Raw genomic sequence first — 19,442 nt, forward strand, 5'->3', positions numbered from 1 at the left:
TACAATTTTTCATAACTTGCAATAGGTGAAAAGAGTTTTTTTTCTCACACATTTTTGTATAAAAACTAGTAATGTGTTTCACAAGCACCACAATTGTTGGGTTTAGAGAGAATTTTGAGACGACAACATTACATACCGGTGTGGACAGGTGGCCCTGTTTTAATAAGATCATAACAAAAAACAAGGGGAAAGAAATGGACAAACAGGCGCATAATTGCAAAAGCAAAATAAGTATCGCCGTTGCCGGGGATCGAACCCGGGTCACCCGCGTGACAGGCGGGAATACTCACCACTATACTACAACGACCCGCTGATGTGTAAATGATTCTGTTTAGAATATTATACAGAAAGGAAAACAGTTATAAATTGGGTAAGAACTTTAGACTTTAAGAGTGTGCAGAATCAGTAAAATAAACACTAGAGGCTACCAGAGCAACTGAAACGATAAAGGAGCTCTTGAAATTAAAAAAAAAAAATTATATTTTAGTTCCCAAATTTACAAATTATCAGATTCAAATTTAAAGTTTTTTTAAAGAAAAATTTAATTTTTTATTTTGTACTAAGTGAATTATTAAGTGTAAAAATTGAAGAGTCCAAATCCAATTAGATTCTAAATTAGATTTCAATTGGAATCTAATTTTTCGCCACATATTCATCTAAGTTTTTTATTTTTGTGGCAATTGAATTATTGGGTACAAAAACCGAAAAGTTTAAAACCAATTAAATTCTAAATCATATATATATAGAAATAGGTTCAAGTTACGCCTAGTGTAACTCTTTAAAGTTACACATTTTTTAAACCATTAGATTTAAGTAGATTCAATAGTTAAAAAAAGACCCTCATTATTACAAATATTTTTATTAGAATCTTATTAATTACTCTTATTTATTACATTCTAAACATATTTCTAAACCCGACAAAACTTGATGACTGGCTCTCTCTTTCTCTCCGTTTGTCTCTTTTTGTCCGTTTGTCTCTCTGTTTCTCTTTGAAATATTACGTTATGTTTGATTGCAATTTTTGCCTTTTGATGTGATTTTTTTTGGGACTGTATGTAATCTATGGATTCATTTGTCAAGTTCTGTTTTGGACACTAGAGGAAATTAAAGCAATTTAATGGGTCTGTGTCTTTGAGCAAAATTCAGATACCACGGGAAGTAAGGCACCAGGCTGGGGTGAGCAATGGAGCGTAGAAGGTTATGGTGGCAATGATGATGATGACAAGCTCATGAACAAGGTAGGAAACAGCAGTGGCAGCAAGATGGGAGATGTGAAAGCAGCAGCATCGGCAGGACTCAACAAGCTGCATCAGTGAGCGCCCAAAAGGTTAAGAGCGGAACCTTGGTGGGAATCAAATGGGTCAAGAATCAGTACCAGAAAAAGGTCTCTAAATGAACAAAGATTTGCTCCTCTGATTGGATGAATGAAAATTTGTATTTGTTCCAAAAAAATAACCAAGAACATTTTACATGAAACTTTATACATACAAGATGGACAATGTGAACAGCTCTCTTTGTTGGCTTGGTAGTCAGTCGCTCATTTTTCTTATCCCAAGCCCGAAGGTGGACAATTTGATTTAGTTTTGCTGTTCCTCACCCTCTATAATATATTAATATTGTTGTGCTTTATAATGTACATTCTGAAGATTTTGTAAAATCCTTTTAGTGACATAATGCCATGGCAGTGCTAGCAAGCTCTACCATAGTAGCAGATAGCCCCCACTGGACAGCGATGGCAGAATTAAGACTATGATCTTAGTTTCGACTTAAAATTTCAATCACAGATGACTATTTCTGTCTCCCAGAACGGTTTGTATAACAGCGGAGTCTATAAATTTATTGGAACTATTCGTAATAATCTTAGAGGAAAGCACTTTGTAGTTTTTAATAGTAAGGTTTACCATTAAACCATAGAAAAATAGAAAACAAAACACATTACAACACCTCTAAAACACAAGACAATCACTAAACTAAGAATTGCTGTCAAATCCTCTAGGGGGTTTGAGAAGACAAATTTTGCAATAGTAAAGCAACTACGTTTGGCAAGTACATTTGCTTCTCATGCAAATGTGAAGACATATTTTGCAATAGTAAAACAACCACGCTTGACAAGTACATTTGCTTCTCACGCAAATCTGCTTCCCACGCAAGCCAATTATGCAAAGGATCAGGCCTTCCCACTCAACTTCACAATATTGATACATGTATTAATATCACCTCCAAATTAACATGCAGATCCACATCTTTAAGTGTGAAGTTGTAACTGATGTGCTTAATTTTTTTATTCAGCTAGTACTCATGGTGGTCCCATGTATAATTGCTTAAAATCCAATCCTAGGATTAACACTAAAGCATATTGTGAAGTTGAGTGTGGATGTGTCAATAGGCAGACTAGTCACTGACCAAAGCTTATAAAATTCTATCATTAGATGTGCCATTATTTATTAATGATGCCAATAACAATTTCTGCACTAGGTCCAACTTCTAAAACTCTTATCTCAAACTAGACGACTAGATGAAGGCCGTCCTTTACCAGTGGCGCTCAAGAAACCAGTCCATGTGCCATTATCATCCATGTTTTGCTTTCAACCCTCCACTTCTATCAATTGATTCAATACCTCCTCCCACCTCCCCATTTTTTCCCACATACCCATCGGTGTTGGGCTTATGCCAACCCTAGAACTCTAAAATATAGAGTCAAGCGCGCACACATCCATAGAGTTGCACAAACAATTCATTTACTTGAAATAGTCATTCACCCTAATCATAAAAGAGGTAGTCAAATGGGCAAAAGTAGACATTGATCCAAACCATCTGGAATTTAAAAAGAACATAATACTAAACAGTTGACAAACTAAAAAATATAGTCATTGATCCAAACCATAGTGTACTGCTTAGTACATCAATCTAATGAACTACAGATAATTTACATCTAATCTAATTCCATCATTTTCTTAGTTTTATTTGTAACTCCTATTCACATAAATGCAGCTTAATCACGATTCAGCAAAACCCAAAGGTGTTCTCGCCACTGTAGGTCATATACAGGAAACCATCTTCTTCCTTATTTTCCACATAAATTGCAGACATCATAGCCGCTGCAATAAATTGAAACCATCTTCTTCCTTTTTTGCTGCCGGCAACCTGTGGAGGTGGAACAATGGTGGAGGAGCAATGGAGGAGGAGATAAAGAGAGAAACGTAATATATTATAGAGGGTGAGGAACAGCAAAACTAAATCAAATTGTCCACCTTCGGGCTTGGGATAAGAAAAATGAGCAACTGACTACCAAGCCAACAAAGAGAGCTGTTCACATTGTCCATCTTGTATGTATAAAGTTTCATGTAAAATGTTCTTGGTTATTTTTTTTGGAACAAATACAAATTTTCATTCATCCAATCAGAGGAGCAAATCTTTGTTCATTTAGAGACCTTTTTCTGGTACTGATTCTTGACCCATTTGATTCCCACCAAGGTTCCGCTCTTAACCTTTTGGGCGCTCACTGATGCAGCTTGCCGAGTCCTGCCGATGCTGCTGCTTTCACATCTCCCATCTTGCTGCCACTGCTGTTTCCTACCTTGTTCATGAGCTTGTCATCATCATCATTGCCACCATAACCTTCTACGCTCCATTGCTCACCCCAGCCTGGTGCCTTACTTCCCGTGGAATCTGAATTTTGCTCAAAGACACAGACCCATTAAATTGCTTTAATTTCCTCTAGTGTCCAAAACAGAACTTGACAAATGAATCCATAGATTACATACAGTCCCAAAAAAAATCACATCAAAAGGCAAAAATTGCAATCAAACATAACATAATATTTCAAAGAGAAACAGAGAGACAAACAGACAAAAAGAGACAAACGGAGAGAGAGAGAGAGCCAGTCATCAAGTTTTGTCGGGTTTAGAAATATGTTTAGAATGTAATAAATAAGAGTAATTAATGAAATTCTAATAAAAATATTTGTAATAATGAGGGTCTTTTTTTAACTATTGGATCTACTTAAATCTAATGGTTTAAAAAATGTGTAACTTTAAAGAGTTACACTAGGTATAACTTGAACCTATCTCTATATATATATATATGAGAAACCATTACATTTTTTAGAAATATATGGTTTAAAAAAATGTAAATAGTTACCTGTATAATTTGAACATCTTCTAAAATTTTTAATTCTACCTATGCATATGCACAAGGCTACATACTAGTATTTTTTAATAGATGCATACTCTCTCTTCTTATATGAATAGTATAACTTACCTTGATATTATATGAGAGAATGAAATAAACATTTATTATGATTCAGAAATATTCTATAGTTATCCCTAAACTTTTAAACCTAAAACCAATTTAATAAATATAATAGTAAAATAATGAAACTGAAAAAGTAGGAACCCTAAATTTTATTAAGAAGACAAGGATGAAATCTATAAAAACTGAAATTAAAGAGAGTCCTAAAAATACTATTACTATTCTTATATAATTTCTTCAATATCTTGTAGGTTAAGTGATATTGAGAGAGACAAAGTTCAAATTTACTTTCTTTCATTTTGTGCAAGTTTTTTTATTTTATTTATGTGTATATTTCCTTATCATTTATAAAAATAAAATAAAATCCAATTGAATCTACCTAAATTGGGCTTTTGACATAAATTATCTAAACAAAGCTAGACAACAAATTTTTTAGGGTTTGGATATTTTTTAGGGTTTGGTTTACCTCCATTAATGGAAGTAAACCAAACCCAAAAAAATTTGTTGTGACAGTCTTTTAACTAAACAATAAATTAGACTTTTTAAACTAGATATGTCATTTTGTTTAGAGATGTCATTTTGTTTTAAATATACAATCACAAGTGTTAGTGAGTTTTAATTTCCACATTTTATTTAGTAAGTAGGTGATGGACATCACCTACTTACTAAATAAAAGGTGGAAATTCATTTAAAACAAAAGGAAATTCATTTTAAAAAAGTACTGGAAATAAGCTAAATCCAATTTTTTAACTCAGAATGTAATAATACTTTCAAAATCACAACAATATGATAAAATGAAAAACAAGCAATATAAAATACAACAAAGTGCGTAAATTCACATCCATATATTCAGACATACAAACATGTTCCTAGCCAATTTATGAACAATGACTTTGGGCTTTCAGCGTCAAACAAAAGGGTAAAGTAATTGATCGTCATATCCACAAGCCTAGAACTTCCAACGTCATTGCATCTTATATGCCCAAATATTTATCATCCTCAACGATTGTTACGAAACTTATACAACCCAGAAACAAACTTAGGGACACTTAAATCTACGAACAAAAACAAAATGTCGGATAAAAATTCTATGATTTTGATAGTTAATAGGATTCTTAAGAGGCCATTACAATGATCCACGACTTAATTTGGACATTCTTCCTCAAAAACAAAAGGGTAAGTTAATTGATCATCATAGCTACAACATCTAATATGATGTTAAAGCTCATTGTAAACACAAAATTTCTCAATTGCAGAATCAAACAATTGAAAAAAATATATTCTTTGCAATTATAAATTTGTATGGATAAATAATGAGTACAATCTCTATTTCAATTTTTTTAGAAAAGAATACCCTCTGATTCTATGAATTGAACGGTCTTCAAGTCTTCTATGCCCTCTATTTATAGTGGTTTCAAAGGATAAGTCCCACTTGGGATTGACTTCCTTATAGATAATTATCTCTATTTTTTATTTCTTTTAATAATGATAATGATTAACTATTATCATTTCAATTTAATTGAAATATTTATCTATATTTAATTAGAATAATTATCATCAAGAATACAAGATAGAATTTTTACTTCAGCCCAATCTAAGTGTATATGTGTATGAAGCTCCCTCCTAGAGACTTGAACCCCGGCCTTTGCCCCCCACACCCCACAAGTACTTATATTTGTGAAGTGACCACTGCACCAAGGGTGCGCGGTGGTGACTATATCAAGACTTCAAAGAGTTCTAATGTTACTCATTCATAGAGTTCTTTTCCTAGTCAAACTCTGACCAGATGACTTCGAAAAGGAGTTAGAGAGAACTTTAAAAAGCTTAGAGGCTGTTTGGTTCATCAGTTTTCATGACTCATTTCTCTGTTTCCATAACTCAATTCTCAAAAATGGTGGGACCCATTGCAAAATACTTGTTTGGCTGCACCAATACTCTGTTTCCATAACTCTGTTTTCATCTCTCAATTCTCTACTTTTTGAGTTACGAGTTGTGGAAACTGAAAACAACTTTTAGCTGTTTTCAATTTCCATAACTCATAACTCAATGGCATTTTTGTAATTAAAATTTCACATGGGTCCCACGGTCAGACTTTTTGCTCTCACTTTATCTTCTTTTCTCTCTTTTTATTTATTTATTTTTTTTGTCTTTCACGGGTCTGGAACACCTGCTCCTCTTCTTCTTCTTCTTCTTTTTTTCTTCTTTTCTTTTCTTTTTACTTCCTGGGTTTGGTTTTTTTTTTTTTTAAAATTATTCTCCTTTTCTTTTTTTCTTCTTTTCTTCTCTTTTCACTTNGAAAACGAAGAGAAAAAGGAAGGGAATAGGCAGGGGAAAAAGAAAAAAAAGAAAAAAAAAAGAAAAAGAGAGAGAGAGAGAGAGAGAGAGAGAGAGAGAGAGAGAGAGAGAGAGAGAGAAAGTCAACTGACATTGGGTTAGTGTGTGGGTCCCACAAATAGTTGAAAAATATTGAGTGATGAGAATTGAGTGATGGTGCCAAACGGAGTGGGGTATTTTAAGTGATGAGTGATGAGTGACGGAAATTGAGTGACGGAAATTGAGTGATGAAAAATGGTGGTGCCAAACATGCTTTTAATATCAATCAGCCAACGTCCTAGCTATATAAGGACTGAGACTCTATCCTTTGGTGAAGTCCCAACTTGCACTGATGATTATTTTTAAATTATTATCTTTTGATCTGTTTGGAATCCGCTTATTTTCTTTTCCTATCTAAATTGGTATTTGACTAAATATCATCCAACATTCTCATGCCAATATGACTCCACGAGTAGGACTTCTTTTCCTAGTTAAACTATGACTAGATGACTTCGAAAAGGATTTAGAGAGAACTTTAAATAGCTTAATATCAATCAGCCAACGTCCTAGCTATATAAGGACTGAGACTCTATGTTTTGGAGAAGTCCCAACTTGCAATGATGATTATTTTAAAATTATTATCTTCTGATATGTTTGGGATCCGCTTATTTTGTTGAAATTGAAAACTTTTTGCTGAAAGTACTGTAAATAAAGGTAAAAGTTTGCTGAAATAGTACAGTGGGACCTATAAATAGTACCGAAAAGTATAGCAGGGCTCATGAATAGTAGCAAAAATAAGATAAATAGTAAAATAAACTGGCTTTTTAATTAGTAGTCAAACACATGCTTGGTATCTTTTTATGACAAGTAGGAGTTAATGTCTGTTGCAACTAAAAATTACTTAAGAGTTTAATTCCAAGTAGGACAATGGAACTCACAATGCCTTATCCCTTCATCAGATACAAGAATTCTCCTTCATTCTGACTTCTTTTCCTGGCCAATCCGGTCTTGACTAGATAAGTTTTAGTTGCAATTAAACTCTCTCTGACCAGCACTATAAAAGGGCAGCCCCGGCCACACATAGTTCACAATTTTCCTCGCATAGTGCATAAGTTCGGACATCTCAAGAAAAAAAAATCTTGAAGAAGGCATAGGATTTTTTTTTTCTTCCTTTCTTAGTCAGGTAGCAAGGTATAATCTCTTCTTTATTGTAACCTCGTGTATATTTTTTGTAGACCGTGCTCATGACCCTTTTTCTTCTTGTAGTATCCGTCTTCACAATTTTCATTGTTTCTAAAGAACCTTGCACCAAGTTTCACAAGACCATCGCAATTGTGTCAAATTTTGCACAAGCTCGAGTATGGAACCCCCTCTTCGAGAGGTACATTCTTGTACTCTTTTTTATTATTTATTTATTATTTATTTTTTTTATGCAATATTTTATTCCTACATGTTTGTGACTTTCTGTTGACATACTACTTACTTGAGATGCGGGATTTGGTTTATCCATCTCTCTCAAGTATTAAGATTTGAAAGTACTCACTTGAGATGTGGGACTTGGTTTATCCATCTCTCTCAACTACTTACTTGAGATGTAGGATTTGGTATATCCATCTCTCTCAAGTGTGTTTAATTTTTTTGAAAGTACTTACTTGAGATGCGGGACTTGGTTTATCCATCTCTCTCAAGTATTAAGATTTGAAAGTACTCACTTGAGATGCAGGGTTTGGTTTATCCATCTCTCTCAAGTGTGTGATTTTTTTGAAAGTACTTACTTGAGATGTGGGACTTGGTTTATCCATCTCTCTCAAGTATTAAGATTTGAAAGTACTTAGTTGAGATACAGGACTTGGTTTATTCATCTCTCTCAAGTGTGTAATTTTTTTTTTGTTTCTTTAAAAATAATTGTGAAAATTGACTTTTGCTTCTTTTCCTCCTTTTTTTAGCATGTCCAAACATTTTTCTTTGAAGATTCATATATTGGCAACGAACTGGCCCTATTCATTTATTTGGAGAAAGACAACAAAGAAGTGAAGCCTACGACTCTAATCACCCGTCCTCCCATTATTGGTGAATTTTCACCAAAATGGGATTGTGATATATGTCCACCTAACTTGCCGCAGTGGTCACAAGTTGCTCCCCAAAATATTGATGCAAGTGCAACACTTCTACTCGCTTCCCACCACACAAACATTTCGAGTATGAGACCATACCCATCTCTGGGACGAGAAATAATTGCGGGTTGAACCAACTGGGAGTACTCCTTCAACGTGAATGGAGGAATTTCCTTTATTCCATTATATTAGGAAAGGTTGGAAGACGTATTCAGTAAATGCAAGGGACTCCTTAATGATGCCAACCTTAGTGAAGCTGTTTTCGCTTCCTTGTTCACGTATGATTACAATGAACATCTTGTGAAAGCGTTTTGTGAATGTTGGAGTCCAATGACAAATACTTTGCATACTTTGGTTGGAGAAATTTACAATGTGAGATTTGCATAAGCCAATTAGAGGACTTTTTTATGATGAAGTGGTCCCCACTGCAAACAAGAATGGGCAAAAAAATATTTGTCATTGGACTCCAACATTCACAAAACTCTTTCACAAGATGTTCATTGTAATCATATGTGAACAAGGAAGTGAAAATAGCTTCACTAAGGTTGGCATCATTAAGGAGTCCCTTGCATCGACTGAGCACATTTTCCAACCATTCCCAATATAATGGAATAAAGGAAATTCCTCCATTCATGTTGAAGGAGTACTCCTAGTTGGTTCGACCTGCAATTGTTTCTCGTCCCAGAGATGGGTTTGGTCTTGTACTCACAATGTTTGTGTGGTGGGAAGCGAGTAGAAGTGTCGCACTTGCATCAATATTTTGGGGAGAAGCTTGTGACCATTGCGGCAAGTTAGGTGGACATATATCACAGTCCAATTTTGGTGAAAACTTCCCAATGATGGGAGGACGGGTGATTAGAGTTGTAGGCTTCGCTTCTTTGTTGTCTTTCTTTGAATAAATGAATAGGGCCGGTTTGTCGCCAATATATGAATTTTCGAAGAAAAAGGTTTGGACACGCTAAAAAAAAAGAAGAGGAAAAGAAGTGAAAGTCAGTTTTCAAAATTATTTCTAAAAAAAGAAGAAGAAAAAATTTACACACTTGAGAGAGATGGATAAACCAAATCCCGCATCTCAAGTGAGTACTTTCAAAAAAATACTAAGCTGCCTACATACCCCTTGAAAGGGATCAAGTCACCATGTAGTTCAAAGGGTTTTTTGGTTTGAGACGTGACCGAACTTAGTACAAAATAGTAAGCTGCCTACGTACCCCTTGAAAGGGATCAAGTCACCACGTAGTTCAAAGGGTTTTTTTGGTTTGAGACGTGACTGAAATTAGTGCAAAATACAGTTGCCTATATACCCCTTGAGAGGGATCAAGTCACCACGTAGTTCAAAGGTTTTTTTTTTTTTTTTTTTTTTTTTTTTTTTTTTTTTTTTTTTTTTTTTTTTTTTTTTAAAAAAAAAAAAAAAAAAAAAAAAAAAAAAAAAAAAGTTTTGTTTTTTTGTTTTGTTTTGTTTTTTGTTTTTTGTTTTTGCTCTAATATTTGCCTAGGCTGCCTTTTTAAAGGTTTTCAACCTAACAAGCTTTTAATACCCTAACTTTTGCCAAAGTCACCTTTTAAAATGTTTTCAACCTAACAGACACTTTTTTTTTTTATAAATAATTTATGAACACTTTCAAAAGTAATGAGAGAACATCATGTACTCTTTAAGTGTTGAAGTAGGCAATTTTAGACTCTTGCCAAGGAGCATTTCAAACTTCAAGCATAGTAATGTTTCAAGAATTTGCCGTTGATAGGGCCAATTCTCAAACCATCTACAGCAACCAACTTATATGCGTCATTTGTATAGGCTTCTTGAACAACATATGGTCCATCCTATTTTGACACAAACTTATTCTTGGTGCAATGAGTGATGATGATGGGTCTTCGCATAGCAAGATCCAAATCTCCAACTTGGAAAGATCAAGGATGAACCTTTTTGTCAAAAGTCCTAGAAATGCGAGCTTGATAACACTCAAAGGCGTTGTTGTGCCTCAAGCCTTTTTTTCATCCAAACCTTCTAATTCTTCAAGTCATAGAAGAACATTGTCCTCATTTGAGAGGCCTTGAATGGCAATTCTTAATGAATGGATTTGGCGTTCAAGTGGTAAAACAGCTTCTACCCTATAAACAAGAGAGTTGGGCGTGGCATGGGTAGGTGTTCAGTATGTTGTGCGATAAGCCCACAAAGCCTCTTCAACTCTTTCATGCCAATCTCTTTTTGACTTCCCTACAACTTTCTTGAATAGATTGCATAGAGTTTTGTTGAAGGCTTCTGCAAGACCATTGGCTGGAGCATTATACATAAAGGAGTTATGTTGCTTAAAACCAAAATCATTGCAAAGCTTGTCCATCAACTTGTAGAATTCTTTCCCATTATCAGTGATTATATAACACGGTACACCATATCTGAAGATGATGTTTCTTTTGATGAAGTTCACAACAGTTTCTTTCTTCACTTCTCAAAATACAACAGCTTCAGTCCATTTGGAGAAATAATCTGTCACAGTCAAGATATATGAATGTCCACCAAAGGACTTTGGAGTTAATGGTCCAACCACATCTAATCCCCAAGCATTAAATGGCCATGAAGCTACGGTAGGATGTAAGGGTTCCAGAGGTTGATGAATGAAATTTGTATGGAATTGACATGTTGAACATCTTTTTGCATAATTCATACAACCTTTGATCATAGTGGGCCAATAATAACCCATCCGCTTAATTTGAAAATGAAGTTTTGGACCAGATTGATGAGCACCACGAATGCCTAAATGAACTTCTTCAAGTGCCTTGACAGCTTCCTCATCATCCAAGCAACGAAGGAGAAGGCCATCAAGTCTTTGAAGATGCATGGAGGTACCACCAAGTCTTTGAAAACTTAAGGGGATACCACCAAGACTTTAACCATGAAAGGCAGCTAGACTTTAAAGAGGAGGGAGAAACCACATTTTAGAGACGCCAAGCAACATTCTCACAATGATGTTTGCTTTCATGGTGATTTTGCATTCCTTTTGGTAGCAATGTCACAGTGATGTTTGCCTTCATACGATATCGTAGTGCCGTTCACCCAAAACTATGATTGTATTTAGTGTGACATACCAAGTTACTTGTGTACCACTTAAGAGAGATTGAATCATCACATGATTCAAGGAATTTTTTTTTTTTTTGACATGTGACTGAACTTAGCATAGAATACCAAGCTGCCTATGTACCCTTTGAGAGGAATCAAGTCATCATATAATTCAAGAAATATTATTATTTTTTACACGTGAACACTTTCAAGAGTAATGGGAAAACATCATGTACCCTTCAAATGTTAAGGTAGGTAGTTTAGGCTCTTACCAAGAAGTGTTTCAGACTTCAAGAATAGTAATGCTTCAAGAACTTGCCGTTGATAAGGCCAATTCTCAAAACGTCTTTTAGTTGTATTACTGTTGATTTCCTTCAATTCATCAACTGTAGCTTGTATGCCTTCTTCAAATATGGGTGGAGAATCCTCAACATTTTCTTCAATAGGGGGCTCCTCTTTTGTGTCTTCAACAATTGTTACATGATTCATTGAAGTAACAACATCATCTTCGACTTCTTGATTTGTGATCACCATTGTACGCCTTTTTGCAGTTAGAGCTTCTCCAGTATTTACTTCCCAAATGGTTCTATGTTTCATACGAGAAGGAATGGAGCTTTGAATCTCATTTGAATATTGATCAACAATAAGTGTGTCATTAGCATCTCTAGGGAGGAAATTTGTCCTCTTGTTTTGCTCTCACTTTGCCTTCAAATCTTTTGAGAGTTGAGAAGAAATTGAATGACTAAGCCTTGTGAGAATTGAACCTTGAGTACCAACTTGAGAAGGAGTTGAGTGACTGAGTCTTGTGAAAATAGAACCTTGAGTGCCAACAATAGAGTTATCTTCTTGTGTCCCCAACCTATCAAAGACTAAGATATGGGAAGTGGGTTGCCCAATGCGGTCAAAGACATATGATTTCTTTGATAGGTTCGAAGATTGTTCTTCTTCCTCATAGTTTGCTGAAATTATTGAATCACTAGCTTTTCGGATGGGAATATGAACAGGAGTTGGTGGAGTGTATCCAATTCCAACCTTAGAACTTGTTACACTGAAACCTTTGGCCTTCGACACCCTATGTTTTTCTTTTACAGAGGCTTCAGGGATGAGTTTACCCAAACCACTTGGCTTCTCATGGTCATAACCAGCTTTAGCCATGAGTCTATATGCATTAGGGTCAAAACCCTCTTTGGTTCGTTTGGTGGGCAGAGTCCCATGCTCAACAATCGGTCATTAGGATGATCTTGTGAACCTTTTCAATGGTTGGCTTGAGATTCTTGGTTTTGTGATTTTAGCAACTAGAAGAGTTAGTCCTTGCAAGTCTTCCAATCTCCTGAAAATGGGGATTGACCCTCTTTTCTTTTGGTGACTGGGATATAATGTAACACAGGAGCTACCTTAGTTACTTTAAAAGCATGATGCTTCTTATCTTTTATGGAAGTCTTTATTTGCTTGGTTTCCTTCTCCTCAACTGGAGAGTCAATCCTTGAAGTTTTGGAGTGGAGGTTTACTTATTTGCTAGATGGTGAAGCAACGACTTGTGCTTCTTCTAGCGTATCATCTTCCAAATAAAATTTTGCATTAGCAAAATGTGATTTAGCTACAGTAAAGGGCTTGTGATCAGCTACTATTTTTTTAACTTGTCTATCTTGGAAATATTTAAGGCATTGGTGATACGTAGATGACACAACACCATACTCATGTAACCATGATCTTCCAATAAGTAGTTTGTAAGTGGTCTTGGCATTAATGACATGGAAAAATGCACTTGATTCCATCTCACCAATAAGCATATAAAGCCTAATCTTCCCAATAGCTCTCTGTCCACCTTGATTAAAGCCTTAAATCATCAATTTACTGGGAAGTAGTTCATCCAAGGAGATTTCGAGCTCTTTCAATATTTTAAGTGGCAAAATGTTGACTGCAAATCCACCATCAACAAGGATACGATTGAATTTTGTTTCTCAAATGTAGCTAGTCACAAATAAGGGACGATTGTGAATCTTAGATCCCAACAAACAATCATCATTAGTGAAAATGATTGAAGACTAGTATGCTTTATACATAATAGCTCACTCTGTTTCTTCCTCACTATCTGAAGATTCTTCTTCACCACTCACTTGATAGCATGTAAGAGATGAAAAGATATAATCCTCGGGAATTGGTATTGGGGAGAAAGGTACTTTCACCTCAATAGGCTCAAATGAACCAAATTGAATGGTGAGAAAAGTAGAAATAGTTGTTGAGGCCACCATGGCTAGATTGGCAGTCACAACTTCATCATCAAATGTGATCTTTCCTTAATGGGCTAGCTCCATGATTTTATCTTTCAACACAAAGCATTGCTCTATGGGGTGGCCTATGAGGCGATGATACTTTCAATACTTAGAATCATTCGTTTGGTTGGCCTCTTCAGGACGTTTCATCTTTGGTAGCTCAATCAACTTCAACTCAAGTAAATGATCCAACATCTTGAAGATATTGGAATCAGGGAATGGATATTGCTTTTCTTGCATCTCTTGTAACGTTGGTCTTCTTCTTCTCTTATCTTAAGTGAGAGCAGACGTTTGTTCTTTCATCTTGGGCTTAACTAGAACTTTGAGAGGAGTAGTAGTTACAATCAAAGACTACTTGTTTTCCGGTTTAGGAGGGAATTTGCCCCCTTTGCGAGTGTCTTGTCTTTCTCTCCCCTTGTGGGGTTTTTGAACAGGCGGGCCTTGGTGACCATTGGAAGCAATATTAAGCTCTATGTCATGGGCGTGTGTTGCTAATTTGTTTTAGGCTTTATTCCTTGAAGGATATCGCTTATAGCCCAATTCATTCCTTGAATACATATCTCAATTATAGACGCTTCAGATAATTGATCCTTGCAATTAAGACTAAGGTTTCTCTACCATTGAATGTAATCAATGACAGGTTCTTCTTTCCCCTGCTTTGAATTGGTGAGCTCTATCATACTAACAGTACGTCAAGTACCATAGAAACGGTTTAGGAATTCTCTTTCCATTTGATTCCAACTATCAATAGAGCTAGGCGCTAGATCAATATACCAATTAAACACATTTCCTTTCAAAGAGTGAACAAATTGCTTGATCATGAGATCCCCACAAGTACAATTTTCCACGAAATGCGCTACATGCTACCTTGGATTGCCTTTACCTTTAAACTGTTGAAACTTTAGTGGTTGATAGTTTTGAGGCATCCTTAAGAGATCTATAGTTTGAGTGTATGGTTTGGCATAGGCAATGGATGATTGACTTCCACCCCTAACTTGGTCTTTGATAGCTTCCTTGATTAACTCCTTGAGCTGGTCAGAAGAGATAGACCCATCTGCAGAGAGTTTGAGATCGTTTGTTGAACTCTTAATTTTTTCATTATGGGTTTGTTTTAGCTTAAAACTTTCATCTTCACAATTCAGTCCAGATGTATTCCTTATCTTATCCATTAAGAAAATTATTTGTGTGTCCCTCAATGCTTCCCTTCTGTCATGGACTTCATTAGCTCTTCTAAATTTTGGGCTATAGTTGAGACTTGTTCCTCCAGAGATGTGTTAGTCATCATGACAGGAATGGCAAATGAACTAAAAAAGTGAGGGAAGTCCCTAAGCTTAGAAGTAGGAATATTTTCTAAAAAAGAGAACTTAGAGCCATCAAGTGATTCATTCTCTTTTTCAACAATTGGAACTTCTTGGATCGGTTCTGGTGACAAAGTTGGTTGAGACAACATTTCTTTGACGAGGATAACTATATCTTTGCTTGCCCCTTGAGTAGATGAGGTTGTTTGTGACTTTTGGGTTTCAGAAGTGTTGAAAACAGGTGAGGATTGGGGTATGGGTGTTGTTTAAGCATAGACTTCTGCAAGGGCTTTTGTCCTTCCCCTTGTCATGGGTCTAGTATAGGGAGTATCAAAACTTGATGAGAGTTCGAATCAATTGTAGGATCAACTTCACTTGTTCCAAAAAGGGGATTGTTTATTTGAGTCTTCTCTGAAGCCATAGGGCGTCAAAAGATGTGACAAGTTGATGAAGAAGAGATGAGAGGTAGAGATCGTCCCACTGGGTGTGCCAAAAATTTGTAAACACAAAATTCTCAATTGCAGAAAATCAAACAATTGAAAAAAAAAAAATGCTTTGCAAATCTAAATTTGTATTGATGAATAATGAGTACAATCTCTATCTCAATTCTTTTACAAAAGAATACCCTTTGATTCTATCTTCTTTTAACTTGACTCAAATAAGAAATCTTCTTGACTTTGATTGGAAGATGAATTGAACGGTCTTTACAACAAATCTCTAGCTTTGAGTTTATTAGAGATTTATTGTTCTTCAAGTCTTCAAATGTGAAGGCTTTTAGGTTGAAGTTCTTCGGGACTTTAGAGACTTGAGTCGTTGAGCTTCAAGGATTTGGGGTTTGTTTAAGTTTATGGAGGATTTTTAGCTTAATTCCAATAGAATTTCAAAGAACTTCTTTGAATGTTCTTCATGTGTTCTTGAGGCAGAATTTCTCCAGAGCTTTAACGTCTAGAAAAATTGTGTTGAATGAGAGGAGGTATGCCCTTTATTTATAGTGGTTTCAAAGGATAAGTCTCACTTAGGATTGACCTCCTTGTAGATAATTATCTCTATTTTTATTTTATTTTAATAGTGATAATGATTAACTATTATCATTCCAATTTAATTGAGATATTTATCTGTGTAGGGATATTGGGTTTGGGAGCTCATCGTTTGCTCATATTACGAGTCTGTGGCCCAATCCAAGGATAAGGGGTTGTCTGAGGAAGATGAATCTTATTTAGTGAAGGTTGTATTGGTAAATAGAGGTTAACTTTGACCATAATGGCTCAAGGGATAGGGCGAGGATAAATTCGTCCTCGGCTAACCAATGCCGATATCCAAAAAGTTTGTCAGTCACTTGGAATGAAGTTCCAAGAAGTCTCGTATGTGTTGATAAGCATTAAAAGAGTGGTGAACAGGGTAATGCCCTAAAATATCTAAGGAGGAAAGTTGCTACCTCCGTATTAAATGCACTGCAGCTAACACCCTGGCCACATTAATGTGGAGGTGATACTTGAATAGTAGATTACAGCCTTACAGCTACTACATGAAGACTAATGGAAAGGGATGATGGGACAAGTATCCACAAGAATTATCTAGCATGCATGTGTGAAGTGGGAAGAAAGGAGAAGGATGATATAAAAGGAAAGGAGAGCAACAAGAGGGGAGGGGGATCAGAAATCACAAGAAGAAACACTATAGCATTCAGAACCAAACTTGTAACCCAACTTGAGAATATTATACAAGAATAATGCACCTCAGACCTTACCGAGGATTATTTTTCTTCAATAGAACCTTATTTATTTTCATTCTCTTATCATCTAAATCTATTCCAATGTTTGTTTGATCAACTAAAGCCTAGTGTTTTCTATACCACTCTCTATAAATTTATTGTTTTGGGCTTTTTGGGTTTAAGTCCATCCAAGCAGTGGGTACGAGTTCAAGTTTGGTCCTTACAATTGGCGTTGTCTGTGGGAACAATTGGTGTTTTAGTGACTCCAACTTTCAACAATGGTAGGTTCAGGTCCACATCAAGCAGAGTCTATGGGGTCTTAGCATCAAGATCACTTCTGTGATCTTGAACGACAAAGAGACCGGGAGGGAAGTGTACATACTACCCATACTAGTAGAAGTCAGGCTAGGGGTAAAAGCCATGTCTCTCAGGAGGATAATGCCAGAAATATGTAGAGGGAGATTGACCACCTCAGGAGAAGCCTGCATCATGAACGTCGAAGGCGAACCCCATCCAATCTTATTTTCTCTTCTGACAACGAGGAGGATAAGAGATATAGGCGCAGATCGAGAACTCCCCCTAGCGAGAGTTTTTCGTATGATGAAGATTATCATCATGAACATAGAGATAGAAATTTTTCCTTGGTCGGCCTGGGAAATGACGCTATGAGTAGAGCACTGAGCTAGATTGCAAAGTCACATTTCACATGTTGGATCGAAAGAGGGAGACTTCCTCAAAGATTTTCCCAACCCACGTTCACCATGTACAACGGAAGAACAAATCCGGTGGAGAATGTCAGCTACTTTAATCAAAAGATGGCCGTACACTCCAAGAACGAGCCTTTGATGTGCAAAGTATTCCCATCCAGTTTAGAGCCTGTGGTGATGAGGTGGTTTGATAGTTTGAGGGCAGGTTCCATTGATTCTTTCAAGGAGCTTACTTAAGCATTTGGATCTCTATTTTTCATATGTAAAAGGGTTTCTCAGCCTTTAGCTTCTTTGTTGTCTTTGTCCATGAGAGAAGGAGAAACCCTGAAGACGTATTCAGATAGATACTGGGAGATGTTCAACGAGATAGACAATGATTTTGATGACGTTGTCATTAGCAATTTTAAGCTCGGCCTACCTGCCGAGCATGGCTTAAAAAAGTCTTTAACCGGGAAACCTATTACCAATATACGTCAATTCATGGATAGGATTGGTAAATACAAGAGGGTTGAGGAGGACCAACAGCAAGATAAGGGAAAGGGTAAAGTTATCCCTCAGGAGAGGAGGGATTTCAGGTCGGACCGCTACAACAGTAACAGATCCCAGAGAGATTTTGCTGGGCAATCTTCCCCTATAGCTCCTCAAGCTATAAATACTGTGTTTAGAGAGCTGGTGCACTAAGTTTTAGAGAAGATCAAGAATGAGCCATACTTTAAATGACCGAACAAGATGAGTAGAGATCCCTTGCGACGTAACCAGAGCCTTCATTGCTAGTACCATCAGGAATAGGGACATACCACCGAGGACTACCAAGCATTGTGGAATCATCTGGAGCAACTGGTCAAAGAGGGGAAATTACAGCATCTCTTGTACTGCCCAAACGGGCAAGGTGACCAGTCAAGGTCCAGGAACCAAGGAAATGCTTCCTTAAGGCCCCCGATAGGCATAATCAATGTCATCTTTACTGCACCTAGGAGGACTAGTTCACAGCCCTCGAGAGTGATGTTCGTAGCTCAGCTCCCAGCCGAGGACACTAGCTTTGGACCGAAGAGGGCTAGAGTAGAAATTCGACCGGCGTTGAGTTTTTCGAATAAAGACAAAGCAGGGACCATTTAGCCGCATGATGATGCTTTGGTGGTAACCCTCAGAATAGGAGGATATGATGTGAGAAGGGTAATGGTAGACCAAGGCAGTGCCTTGTGGATATGTTGTGAGAAGGATTGAGGAACTAGTAGGGGATTAATCTATGGCTAGGCAGTGCCTTGTGTTTACAATTTTACATCAGCCAATAGCTAAACCCTCAGCCTCATCTAAAGAGGGCTTATAGCAATCAAAGCCTTTGGAATCACTCGCGAAGGGACCAGTCGATGAGGCTAAATGTAAAGATTTGAAGAGATTTACCAAAGGTGATGATCCAGAGAATTTTTTTCCAAGTTGGTGCTCAACTGCCATCTCAGGAAAAGAAGGAATTGGTGGAATTTCTTAGGGGAAACTTGTATATGGAATGCCTACGAAGCTCTGGGGGTGAATCCGAGTTTCATATGCCATCATCTGAATGTCAATCCATTTGTCACCCTTAAGAAGCAACCACCTTGGCGTTCATCCAAGGAGCATTTTGATGCTGCCAAGGATGAGGTTTTGGACCGAAGAGGGCCAAATTAGAAATTCGACCGGCATTGAGTTTTTCGAATAAAGACAAAGCAGGGACCATTCAGCTGCATGA

At 36.5% G+C, this 19,442-nt stretch overlaps 1 non-coding gene across 1 annotated transcript; it reads right to left on the minus strand.

Annotated features, from left to right (window-relative positions):
* Positions 1–235: 235 nt before the first annotated feature.
* TRNAD-GUC (transfer RNA aspartic acid (anticodon GUC)) lies at positions 236–307 on the minus strand. The gene has a single exon. It is a non-coding gene; the product is annotated as a tRNA-Asp (tRNA).
* Between the last annotated feature and the right edge of the window lie 19,135 nt (positions 308–19,442).

This window comes from Quercus suber, unplaced genomic scaffold (assembly GCF_002906115.3).
Source record: "Quercus suber isolate HL8 unplaced genomic scaffold, Cork oak 2.0 scaffold_380, whole genome shotgun sequence".
Classification (NCBI taxonomy): domain Eukaryota; kingdom Viridiplantae; phylum Streptophyta; class Magnoliopsida; order Fagales; family Fagaceae; genus Quercus; species Quercus suber.